Genomic DNA, 12,189 nt, shown 5'->3' with positions numbered 1-12,189 from the left:
TCCTTAAGGGTACTCCGTACCCGAGCGTACCTGCATACTTGCACCACTGCTGCCGAAGGGTTTCTACCCAAACTGAGCTGAAACTACCGGACAGCTAGCAGTGTGTATAGAGAAGGACTTTGCATGTTATCTGCTTCCTAAGAGTCCGGTGAGCTCATGTCTCATATTACGTCATTTATAAAACCAAGACTGTGTACCACGTTGCTCCATTCAGAAAGCTCCCTCTGTGGATGAAGTTACTCTTTTTAACTCTTTTGGATTTTTTAATAAAACGCTTTTATTTGGAAATTATATCCTGTGAGGTCTTATGGATGATTGAGACACTATTTTCACTGTGCACTAATGTAGACACTCATTGGACGTAGTGAAGTATTGTGATAAGAGCACTGTTTGGTAGTATTAACTTATAGAAAACTAATGAGAAACAGCGCTGCAGATTCACTTTTGTACTTTTATATTGCGAGCTAGTAATTGTGTCTAGGGAGGGAAGCTGGTAATTTTGTTCTGGAAGGGGGAGGGTGGGGAGCTGGTAATAGTGTCCAGGGGGGAAGGGGGAACTGGTAAATGTAAAAAGTTTTCTTTTTATTATTGGTACAATTAGTTTTATTAAATATCATTGTTTGAAGTGGTGCTCTGAAGTCAGGTTTTGATACCTGACTATCCGATCTTGGTGTCAATAGGTAATGTGTATAAGGCTTTGTTTCCATGCCTTATTATTATTAATTTATATAGCGCACACATTCTGCAGCGCTTTACAGAGAATATTTTTGGCCATCAACATCAGTCTCTGCCCCAGTGGAGCTTAAAATCTATATTCCTTTCCACATGTACACACACACACACACACACACACACACACACACACACACACACACACACACACACACTATACAAACGCCACACAGTTGAGGCCATGGTGGGAGTCGAACCATGACCTCAGTGCTGTTAGGCAGTAATGCTAACCCTTACACAGTTTTCTATTTTCCCCTCCTCTTCCTCCATTCCTGTTTCTTGTACTCCTACCTATACATTTAATGTTTTCTATATTGTATCAGTGTTCATTTTCTTATTCTGTTTGCCTTGTAAAATGTTTAATAAACATAATCTTTATTGAAATCTTACTGCATTTTTTGTGATAGGTATTGTCTATACAAGATTTTTTGTGTGCGGCTCTCGAATAGTCACTGGAAAGTGTTAAGTGGCCCCCCAGCTGAAATAATTGCCCACCCCTGGCGTAAAGAGACCCGTTTGGGCGGCCAAACGGGTCTTTTCATGATCGTGTCCATTAGTTTAGTCGGATTTAGGTGCTTTTTGTGCCTAAACCCGACTGTACTGAGCACGATAGGGACGATAACAGGTCCCATTTGAATATTGCCCTTCTATCTCCCACCACTTTAGAAGGAGATAGGGGGCGCGTTAAGATTTGAATCTGGCCCCAGGAATTCAGAGTGTTCACAGAACCCAACAAAGGTGCAATAGAAACAAACTTCTGTAACCAGCAGCAAAGGACATGGGGCTCATGCAGCAAGCATGAATTATAACCGGCGGAGCATGGCTGGGCTGGCTGCAAGATAAAGGAGACAGTAGCCAATCAGAGAGCCCCACCAGCCAAACCCCCTTGACTACTTAATGCTGAACTGCTGGGACGCTGCACATCTCCAGAGCTCACTGACAGCCCAGAATCCCCACCGGCTACCTTGCGTCCTGGTTGCCTAGCAACCAAAGGGAAGCCACTGGGCGGCAGTACACTGGTGTCACGGTTGCATAGCAATGACCAGTACCTGTGGGGAGCATGAGCTGCCGAAGCTAGTAACACTTATCTTGTGCTCAGCAATGTGCAAATTGAAAATCTTAATTTACCCAAACTTATGCAAGCATATATTAAACAGGCAACTCCCCAAGGTAGATTCCCCATTGGTGAGGAGCAATCACATAAACGCAACAAATTCCTGGAGGGTGCCCCCAGTTGAAAAATCCATTATAAAATGTCAATAATAATGAAATTACATATTTTAATAATAATAAAAATAAAAAAAGTTTTGAAATCACTTCAAAGCTTCTTCTGGTTCTTGTTTTTATTGTTTCGTATACAAAGTTTTAAATTCTAAAATCTTCCTTATACGATTAATCCGACGTTGGAAATATATATTTAAGAGATCAACTCGTTTTAGGTTTTGAAATAAAAAAAAAAACAGGGAGGGACAGAAGGTAATAAGTGGCCTTTGGCCTTTTAGCTGTGTTGGTATTAGGGTTTTGATTTTAGAACCTACCAAAAATTGATCCCTTTTAATAAGAACTTCCAACATCTGTTTATTCTCATAAGGAAGATCTGCATTTAAGGGAAGATTTTAGAATTTTGACCTACGGAGAGACCAACCAACCAGCTCCTGTTGTTTTTCAAACACAGCTTGTAACATGGTAAAGTAGTTAGGACTGCTGATTGCTGGTACTTTATCTCTGTCAAAGGCTTAGTAAATAGACCCCTTTGTATCAGAGACTCTAAAAGCAAGACTTTTGCAAAACCTCTTTGCAGTGGCGGAACTAGCAAGCGGTGGGCCCAGGTGCGACAAAATGCTTTGGGCCCCCCCCCCCATCCCATCCAAGTCCACCCCCTCACCCCTTGAGAGGATCTGGTGAGGGGGACCTGCTCAGGGCCAGAGAAATGGATACCTAGCAACAGTGCCGTAACTAGACATTTTAGCACTGTGTGCAAGAAACGGCATCGGAGCCCCACCCCTGCATGCAAAACAGGGGCAGTGCGCGCCATAGGCGCGCGCAAAAATACATAGTGGCGTGGCTTCGTGGGGAAGGGGTGTGGCCACAAAATAATACCAATTCCTAAAACGGTGCACAGTAGTCTCCATTCTTCAAATTACGCCACACAGTAGCACCACTACACCAGGTAGAGACCCTTTAACACCTTACAGCGAACAGATTCCTCTTTTTACACATTACGGCAGACAGCGTCCCCTTTTTACACATTACGGCAGACAGCGTCCCCCTTTTTATAGATTACGGCAGACAGCGTCCCCTTTTTACACATAACGGCAGACAGCGTGCCCTTGTTACACATAGCGGCAGACAGCGTGCACTTTTTACACATTACGGCAGACAGCGTACACTTTTTACACATAACGGCAGACAGCGTGCCCTTGTTAAACATAGCGGCAGACAGCGTACACTTTTTACACATAACGGCAGACAGCGTCCCCCTTTTTACACATTACGGCAGACAGCGTCCCCTTTTTACACATTACGGCAGACAGCGTACACTTTTTACACATAACGGCAGACAACGTACACTTTTTACACATAGCGGCAGACAGCGTGCCCTTTTTACACATTACGGCAGACAGCGTGCCCTTGTTCCACATTACGGCAGACAGCGTGCCCTTGTTACACATTACGGCAGACAGCGTGCCCTTGTTACACATTACGGCAGGCAGATTCCCCCTTTTTACACTTTGCGGCAGGCAGTCCCCCATTTTTACACATTGCGGCAGGCAGTTTCCCCATTTTTACACATTACGGCAGGCAGATTCTCCCTTTTTACACATAGCGGCAGGCAGATTCCCCATTTTTACACATTGCGGCAGGCAGATTCCCCATTTTTACACATTGCGGCAGGCAGTCCCCCCTTTTTACACATTGCGGCAGGCAGTCCCCCATTTTTACACATAGCGGCAGGCAGTCCACCCTTTTTACACATTGCGGTAGGCAGTCCCCCATTTTTACACATAGCGGCAGGCAGTCCCAACAAATAAAGAAAGAAAGAGACAGAAAGAAAGAAAGAAAGAAAGAAAGAAAGAAAGAAAGAAAGAAAGAAAGAGAAAGAAAGAAAGTAGAATCATACTTACCCTCTCCGCTGGCTCAGGCTCCTCGTGCAGCTTGACGATTCCCGGGCAGTAGACGAGGTGGAGGAGGGAGCCGCAGCAGCGCTGTGTTATTGGTGGAGGCGCTGCTGCTGCTGCCCCCCTGCTTCACTATAGGCTGTTCTCGGAAGACAGCCTATAGTGAAGCAGAGGGGCAGCAGCAGCAGCGCCTCCACCAGTAACAAAGCGCTGCTGCGGCTCCCTCCCTCCTTCTCCTTCCCCCGTCCGTGCCGCTGCTCTTCTCCTCTGTGGGCGGCTGTGCACTGCGGGCAGCGGTTGCCCGAAGCGCACAGCGGCATGTAATGAGTCAGTTTGACTCATTACATGCTTGGGCCCCTGGACAGAGGCGGGCCCCAGTGCAACGCACTGCTTGCCCTGCCGGTAGTTCCGCCTCTGCCTCTTTGAGTCTCCAGAAGAAGCTTTGAAGTAGAGATGAGCGCCGGAAATTTTTCGGGTTTTGTGTTTTGGTTTTGGGTTCGGTTCCGCGGCCGTGTTTTGGGTTCGACCGCGTTTTGTCAAAACCTCACCGAAATTTTTTTGTCGGATTCGGGTGTGTTTTGGATTCGGGTGTTTTTTTAAAAAAACCCTAAAAAACAGCTTAAATCATAGAATTTGGGGGTAATTTTGATCCCAAAGTATTATTAACCTCAAAAAACATAATTTACACTCATTTTCAGCCTATTCTGAACACATCACACCTCACAATATTATTTTTAGTCCTAAAATTTGCACCGAGGTCGCTGTGTGAGTAAGATAAGCGACCCTAGTGGCCGACACAAACACCGGGCCCATCTAGGAGTGGCACTGCAGTGTCACGCAGGATGGCCCTTCCAAAAAACCCTCCCCAAACAGCACATGACGCAAAGAAAAAAAGAGGCGCAATGAGGTAGCTGACTGTGTGAGTAAGATTAGCGACCCTAGTGGCCGACACAAACACCGGGCACATCTAGGAGTGGCACTGCAGTGTCACGCAGGATGTCCCTTCCAAAAAACCCTCCCCAAACAGCACATGACGCAAAGAAAAAAAGAGGCGCAATGAGGTAGCTGTGTGAGTAAGATTAGCGACCCTAGTGGCCGACACAAACACCGGGCCCATCTAGGAGTGGCACTGCAGTGTCACGCAGGATGTCCCTTCCAAAAAACCCTCCCCAATCAGCACATGATGCAAAGAAAAAGAAAAGAAAAAAGAGGTGCAAGATGGAATTATCCTTGGGCCCTCCCACCCACCCTTATGTTGTATAAACAAAACAGGACATGCACACTTTAACCAACCCATCATTTCAGTGACAGGGTCTGCCACACGACTGTGACTGATATGACGGGTTGGTTTGGACCCCCCCCAAAAAAGAAGCAATTAATCTCTCCTTGCACAAACTGGCTCTACAGAGGCAAGATGTCCACCTCATCTTCACCCTCCGATATATCACCGTGTACATCCCCCTCCTCACAGATTATCAATTCGTCCCCACTGGAATCCACCATCTCAGCTCCCTGTGTACTTTGTGGAGGCAATTGCTGCTGGTCAATGTCTCCGCGGAGGAATTGATTATAATTCATTTTAATGAACATCATCTTCTCCACATTTTCTGGATGTAACCTCGTACGCCGATTGCTGACAAGGTGAGCGGCGGCACTAAACACTCTTTCGGAGTACACACTTGTGGGAGGGCAACTTAGGTAGAATAAAGCCAGTTTGTGCAAGGGCCTCCAAATTGCCTCTTTTTCCTGCCAGTATAAGTACGGACTGTGTGACGTGCCTACTTGGATGCGGTCACTCATATAATCCTCCACCATTCTATCAATGTTGAGAGAATCATATGCAGTGACAGTAGACGACATGTCCGTAATCGTTGTCAGGTCCTTCAGTCCGGACCAGATGTCAGCATCAGCAGTCGCTCCAGACTGCCCTGCATCACCGCCAGCGGGTGGGCTCGGAATTCTGAGCCTTTTCCTCGCACCCCCAGTTGCGGGAGAATGTGAAGGAGGAGATGTTGACAGGTCGCGTTCCGCTTGACTTGACAATTTTGTCACCAGCAGGTCTTTCAACCCCAGCAGACCTGTGTCTGCCGGAAAGAGAGATCCAAGGTAGGCTTTAAATCTAGGATCGAGCACGGTGGCCAAAATGTAGTGCTCTGATTTCAACAGATTGACCACCCGTGAATCCTTGTTAAGCGAATTAAGGGCTGCATCCACAAGTCCCACATGCCTAGCGGAATCGCTCCGTGTTAGCTCCTTCTTCAATGCCTCCAGCTTCTTCTGCAAAAGCCTGATGAGGGGAATGACCTGACTCAGGCTGGCAGTGTCTGAACTGACTTCACGTGTGGCAAGTTCAAAGGGCATCAGAACCTTGCACAACGTTGAAATCATTCTCCACTGCACTTGAGACAGGTGCATTCCATCTCCTATATCGTGCTCAATTGTATAGGCTTGAATGGCCTTTTGCTGCTCCTCCAACCTCTGAAGCATATAGAGGGTTGAATTCCACCTCGTTACCACTTCTTGCTTCAGATGATGGCAGGGCAGGTTCAGTAGTTTTTGGTGGTGCTCCAGTCTTCTGTACGTGGTGCCTGTACGCCGAAAGTGTCCCGCAATTTTTCTGGCCACCGACAGCATCTCTTGCACGCCCCTGTCGTTTTTTAAAAAATTCTGCACCACCAAATTCAAGGTATGTGCAAAACATGGGACGTGCTGGAATTTGCCCATATTTAATGCACACACAATATTGCTGGCGTTGTCCGATGCCACAAATCCACAGGAGAGTCCAATTGGGGTAAGCCATTCCGCGATGATCTTCCTCAGTTGCCGTAAGAGGTTTTCAGCTGTGTGCGTATTCTGGAAAGCGGTGATACAAAGCGTAGCCTGCCTAGGAAAGAGTTGGCGTTTGCGAGATGCTGCTACTGGTGCCGCCGCTGCTGTTCTTGCGGCGGGAGTCCATACATCTACCCAGTGGGCTGTCACAGTCATATAGTCCTGACCCTGCCCTGCTCCACTTGTCCACATGTCCGTGGTTAAGTGGACATTGGGTACAACTGCATTTTTTAGGACACTGGTGAGTCTTTTTCTGACGTCCGTGTACATTCTCGGTATCGCCTGCCTAGAGAAGTGGAACCTAGATGGTATTTGGTAACGGGGGCACACTGCCTCAATAAATTGTCTAGTTCCCTGTGAACTAACGGCGGATACCGGACGCACGTCTAACACCAACATAGTTGTCAAGGACTCAGTTATCCGCTTTGCAGTAGGATGACTGCTGTGATATTTCATCTTCCTCGCAAAGGACTGTTGAACAGTCAATTGCTTACTGGAAGTAGTACAAGTGGGCTTACGACTTCCCCTCTGGGATGACCATCGACTCCCAGCGGCAACAACAGCAGCGCCAGCAGCAGTAGGCGTTACACGCAAGGATGCATCGGAGGAATCCCAGGCAGGAGAGGACTCGTCAGACTTGCCAGTGACATGGCCTGCAGGACTATTGGCATTCCTGGGGAAGGAGGAAATTGACACTGAGGGAGTTGGTGGGGTGGTTTGCGTGAGCTTGGTTACAAGAGGAAGGGATTTACTGGTCAGTGGACTGCTTCCGCTGTCACCCAAAGTTTTTGAACTTGTCACTGACTTATTATGAATGCGCTGCAGGTGACGTATAAGGGAGGATGTTCCGAGGTGGTTAACGTCCTTACCCCTACTTATTACAGCTTGACAAAGGGAACACACGGCTTGACACCTGTTGTCCGCATTTCTGGTGAAATACCTCCACACCGAAGAGCTGATTTTTTTGGTATTTTCACCTGGCATGTCAACGGCCATATTCCTCCCACGGACAACAGGTGTCTCCCCGGGTGCCTGACTTAAACAAACCACCTCACCATCAGAATCCTCCTGGTCAATTTCCTCCCCAGCGCCAGCAACACCCATATCCTCCTCATCCTGGTGTACTTCAACACTGACATCTTCAATCTGACTATCAGGAACTGGACTGCGGGTGCTCCTTCCAGCACTTGCAGGGGGCATGCAAATAGTGGAAGGCGCATGCTCTTCACGTCCAGTGTTGGGAAGGTCAGGCATCGCAAACGACACAATTGGACTCTCCTTGTGGATTTGGGATTTCAAAGAACGCACAGTTCTTTGCGGTGCTTTTGCCAGCTTGAGTCTTTTCAGTTTTCTAGCGAGAGGCTGAGTGCTTCCATCCTCATGTGAAGCTGAACCACTAGCCATGAACATAGGCCAGGGCCTCAGCCGTTCCTTGCCACTCCGTGTGGTAAATGGCATATTGGCAAGTTTACGCTTCTCCTCCGACAATTTTATTTTAGGTTTTGGAGTCCTTTTTTTTCTGATATTTGGTGTTTTGGATTTGACATGCTCTGTACTATGACATTGGGCATCGGCCTTGGCAGACGACGTTGCTGGCATTTCATCGTCTCGGCCATGACTAGTGGCAGCAGCTTCAGCACGAGGTGGAAGTGGATCTTGATCTTTCCCTAATTTTGGAACCTCAACTTTTTTGTTCTCCATATTTTATAGGCAGAACTAAAAGGCACCTCAGGTAAACAATGGAGATGGATGGATTGGATACTAGTATACAATTATGGACGGACTGCCACGGTTAGGTGGTATAAAAAAACCACGGTTAGGTGGTATATATTATAATAATAATACAATTATGGATGGACGGACTGCCTGCCGACTGCCGACACAGAGGTAGCCACAGCCGTGAACTACCGCACTGTACACTGGTTGATAAAGAGATAGTAGTATACTCGTAACAACTAGTATGACACTATGACGACGGTATAAAGAATGAAAAAAAAACCACGGTTAGGTGGTATATATTATAATAATAATACAATTATGGATGGACGGACTGCCTGCCGACTGCCGACACAGAGGTAGCCACAGCCGTGAACTACCGCACTGTACACTGGTTGATAAAGAGATAGTAGTATACTCGTAACAACTAGTATGACACTATGACGACGGTATAAAGAATGAAAAAAAAACCACGGTTAGGTGGTATATATTATAATAATAATACAATTATGGATGGACGGACTGCCTGCCGACTGCCGACACAGAGGTAGCCACAGCCGTGAACTACCGCACTGTACACTGGTTGATAAAGAGATAGTAGTATACTCGTAACAACTAGTATGACACTATGACGACGGTATAAAGAATGAAAAAAAAACCACGGTTAGGTGGTATATATTATAATAATAATACAATTATGGATGGACGGACTGCCTGCCGACTGCCGACACAGAGGTAGCCACAGCCGTGAACTACCGCACTGTACACTGGTTGATAAAGAGATAGTAGTATACTCGTAACAACTAGTATGACACTATGACGACGGTATAAAGAATGAAAAAAAAACCACGGTTAGGTGGTATATATTATAATAATAATACAATTATGGATGGACGGACTGCCTGCCGACTGCCGACACAGAGGTAGCCACAGCCGTGAACTACCGCACTGTACACTGGTTGATAAAGAGATAGTAGTATACTCGTAACAACTAGTATGACACTATGACGACGGTATAAAGAATGAAAAAAAAACCACGGTTAGGTGGTATATATTATAATAATAATACAATTATGGATGGACGGACTGCCTGCCGACTGCCGACACAGAGGTAGCCACAGCCGTGAACTACCGCACTGTACACTGGTTGATAAAGAGATAGTAGTATACTCGTAACAATTAGGATGACACTATGACGGTATAAAGAATGAAAAAAAAACCACGGTTAGGTGGTAGGTATATAATAATAAATAATACAATTCTGGTCGGACGGACTGCCTGCCGTGTGCCGACACAGAGGTAGCCACAGCCGTGAACTACCGCACTGTACACTGGTTGATAAAGAGATAGTAGTATACTCGTAACAATTAGGATGACACTATGACGGTATAAAGAATGAAAAAAAAACCACGGTTAGGTGGTAGGTATATAATAATAAATAATACAATTCTGGTCGGACGGACTGCCTGCCGTGTGCCGACACAGAGGTAGCCACAGCCGTGAACTACCGCACTGTACACTGGTTGATAAAGAGATAGTAGTATACTCGTAACAATTAGGATGACACTATGACGGTATAAAGAATGAAAAAAAAACCACGGTTAGGTGGTAGGTATATAATAATAAATAATACAATTCTGGTCGGACGGACTGCCTGCCGTGTGCCGACACAGAGGTAGCCACAGCCGTGAACTACCGCACTGTACACTGGTTGATAAAGAGATAGTAGTATACTCGTAACAATTAGGATGACACTATGACGGTATAAAGAATGAAAAAAAAACCACGGTTAGGTGGTAGGTATATAATAATAAATAATACAATTCTGGTCGGACGGACTGCCTGCCGTGTGCCGACACAGAGGTAGCCACAGCCGTGAACTACCGCACTGTACACTGGTTGATAAAGAGATAGTAGTATACTCGTAACAATTAGGATGACACTATGACGGTATAAAGAATGAAAAAAAAACCACGGTTAGGTGGTAGGTATATAATAATAAATAATACAATTCTGGTCGGACGGACTGCCTGCCGTGTGCCGACACAGAGGTAGCCACAGCCGTGAACTACCGCACTGTACACTGGTTGATAAAGAGATAGTAGTATACTCGTAACAATTAGGATGACACTATGACGGTATAAAGAATGAAAAAAAAACCACGGTTAGGTGGTAGGTATATAATAATAAATAATACAATTCTGGTCGGACGGACTGCCTGCCGTGTGCCGACACAGAGGTAGCCACAGCCGTGAACTACCGCACTGTACTGTGTCTGCTGCTAATATAGACTGGTTGATATTTAAAGAGATATTAGTAGTATACAACAATACTATACTGGTGGTCAGGCACTGGTCACCACTCCTGCAGCAAAAGTGTGCACTGTTAATTAATATAATTGTACTCCTGGCTCCTGCTAACAACCTGCAGTGCTCCCCAGTCTCCCCCACAATTAATTATAAGCTTTTAATTTATACATTGATGACTGTGCAGCACACTGGGCTGAGCTGAGTGCACACAGACTGAGTCACACTGTGTGACTGACTGTGCTGTGTATCGTTTTTTTTTTCAGGCAGAGAACGGATATAGCAGAGAGAAGTGAACGGATATATTATATTAAATAAAAGTTAACTAGCAACTGCACTGGTCACTGACTGTGGTAAACTAACTCTGTCTGCGACTCTGCACAATCTCTCTCTATCTAATCTATCTATCTCTATTCTAATGGAGAGGACGCCAGACACGTCCTCTCCCTATCAATCTCAATGCACGAGTGAAAATGGCGGCGACGCGCGGCTCCTTATATAGAATCCGAGTCTCGCGATAGAATCCGAGCCTCGCGAGAATCCGACAGCGTCATGATGACGTTCGGGCGCGCTCGGGTTAACCGAGCAAGGCGGGAAGATCCGAGTCGCTCGGACCCGTGGAAAAAAAAGTGAAGTTCGTGCGGGTTCGGATTCAAAGAAACCGAACCCGCTCATCTCTACTTTGAAGTAGTTTTTACACTTTTCTTTTTAGCAATATTTTCCATTTTCATTAGTATTGACATTTTATAATGGTGTTTAAAGTTGTGGGTGGAGCTAGCATTTCTGCATGTGTAACAGGCCCATAATGTATAAGGAATGGACCCCTAATGTGTCATTTATCATGATGACAACATAGAGCCTTTTTCAGGTTTGTTAGCAAACCAAAAAGGTTAGCAAGTGGGCAAACCATGTGCACTGCAGGTGGGGCAGATATAACATGTGCAGAGAGAGTTAGATTTGGTTTGGTTTGCTAACAAACCTGAATAACCCCCATAGTTTGTTCTTCTCATTTACAATCACATATAAGCTTGAGTAAACTTTACATCATGGGGATCCATAATATTTATCCCGCAGATACTTAATAAATATGCCCCCATGGAAGATCTTTTTATAGAAATTTCTACTTAAAAAAGGAAACATATCCTTTCAAGAAAATGAAAGTTGGTTATATCGTTATTTCTAAGCGTCATGTCAGCAGGCCAATTCCAAACACTTCCTTCCTCACTTCAGTATCAGTGCGGAGAGCTACTTACTCATCAAAACTGTCATTATACAGTATTCTTTCCTAATTGCAGACAATGCAATATATCCCTGACATTCTTTGGCACTGTATATTGTAATAACCAGAGTGTTAACGCACAGACCTGATCATAGGTAGCCAAGAACAGTACAGGGAAAATAGCATTAGAAATATATGGAGCGAGAGAGGATATAGATATATAAAAAAGATAGATAGATAGATAGATAGATAGATAGATAGATAGATA

The sequence above is a fragment of the Pseudophryne corroboree genome, chromosome 4, assembly GCF_028390025.1.
Source record: "Pseudophryne corroboree isolate aPseCor3 chromosome 4, aPseCor3.hap2, whole genome shotgun sequence".
In the NCBI taxonomy this organism is placed as follows: Eukaryota; Metazoa; Chordata; class Amphibia; order Anura; family Myobatrachidae; genus Pseudophryne; species Pseudophryne corroboree.
The sequence above is the reverse complement of the archived record's forward strand: the minus strand, read 5'-3'. Positions refer to the sequence as shown.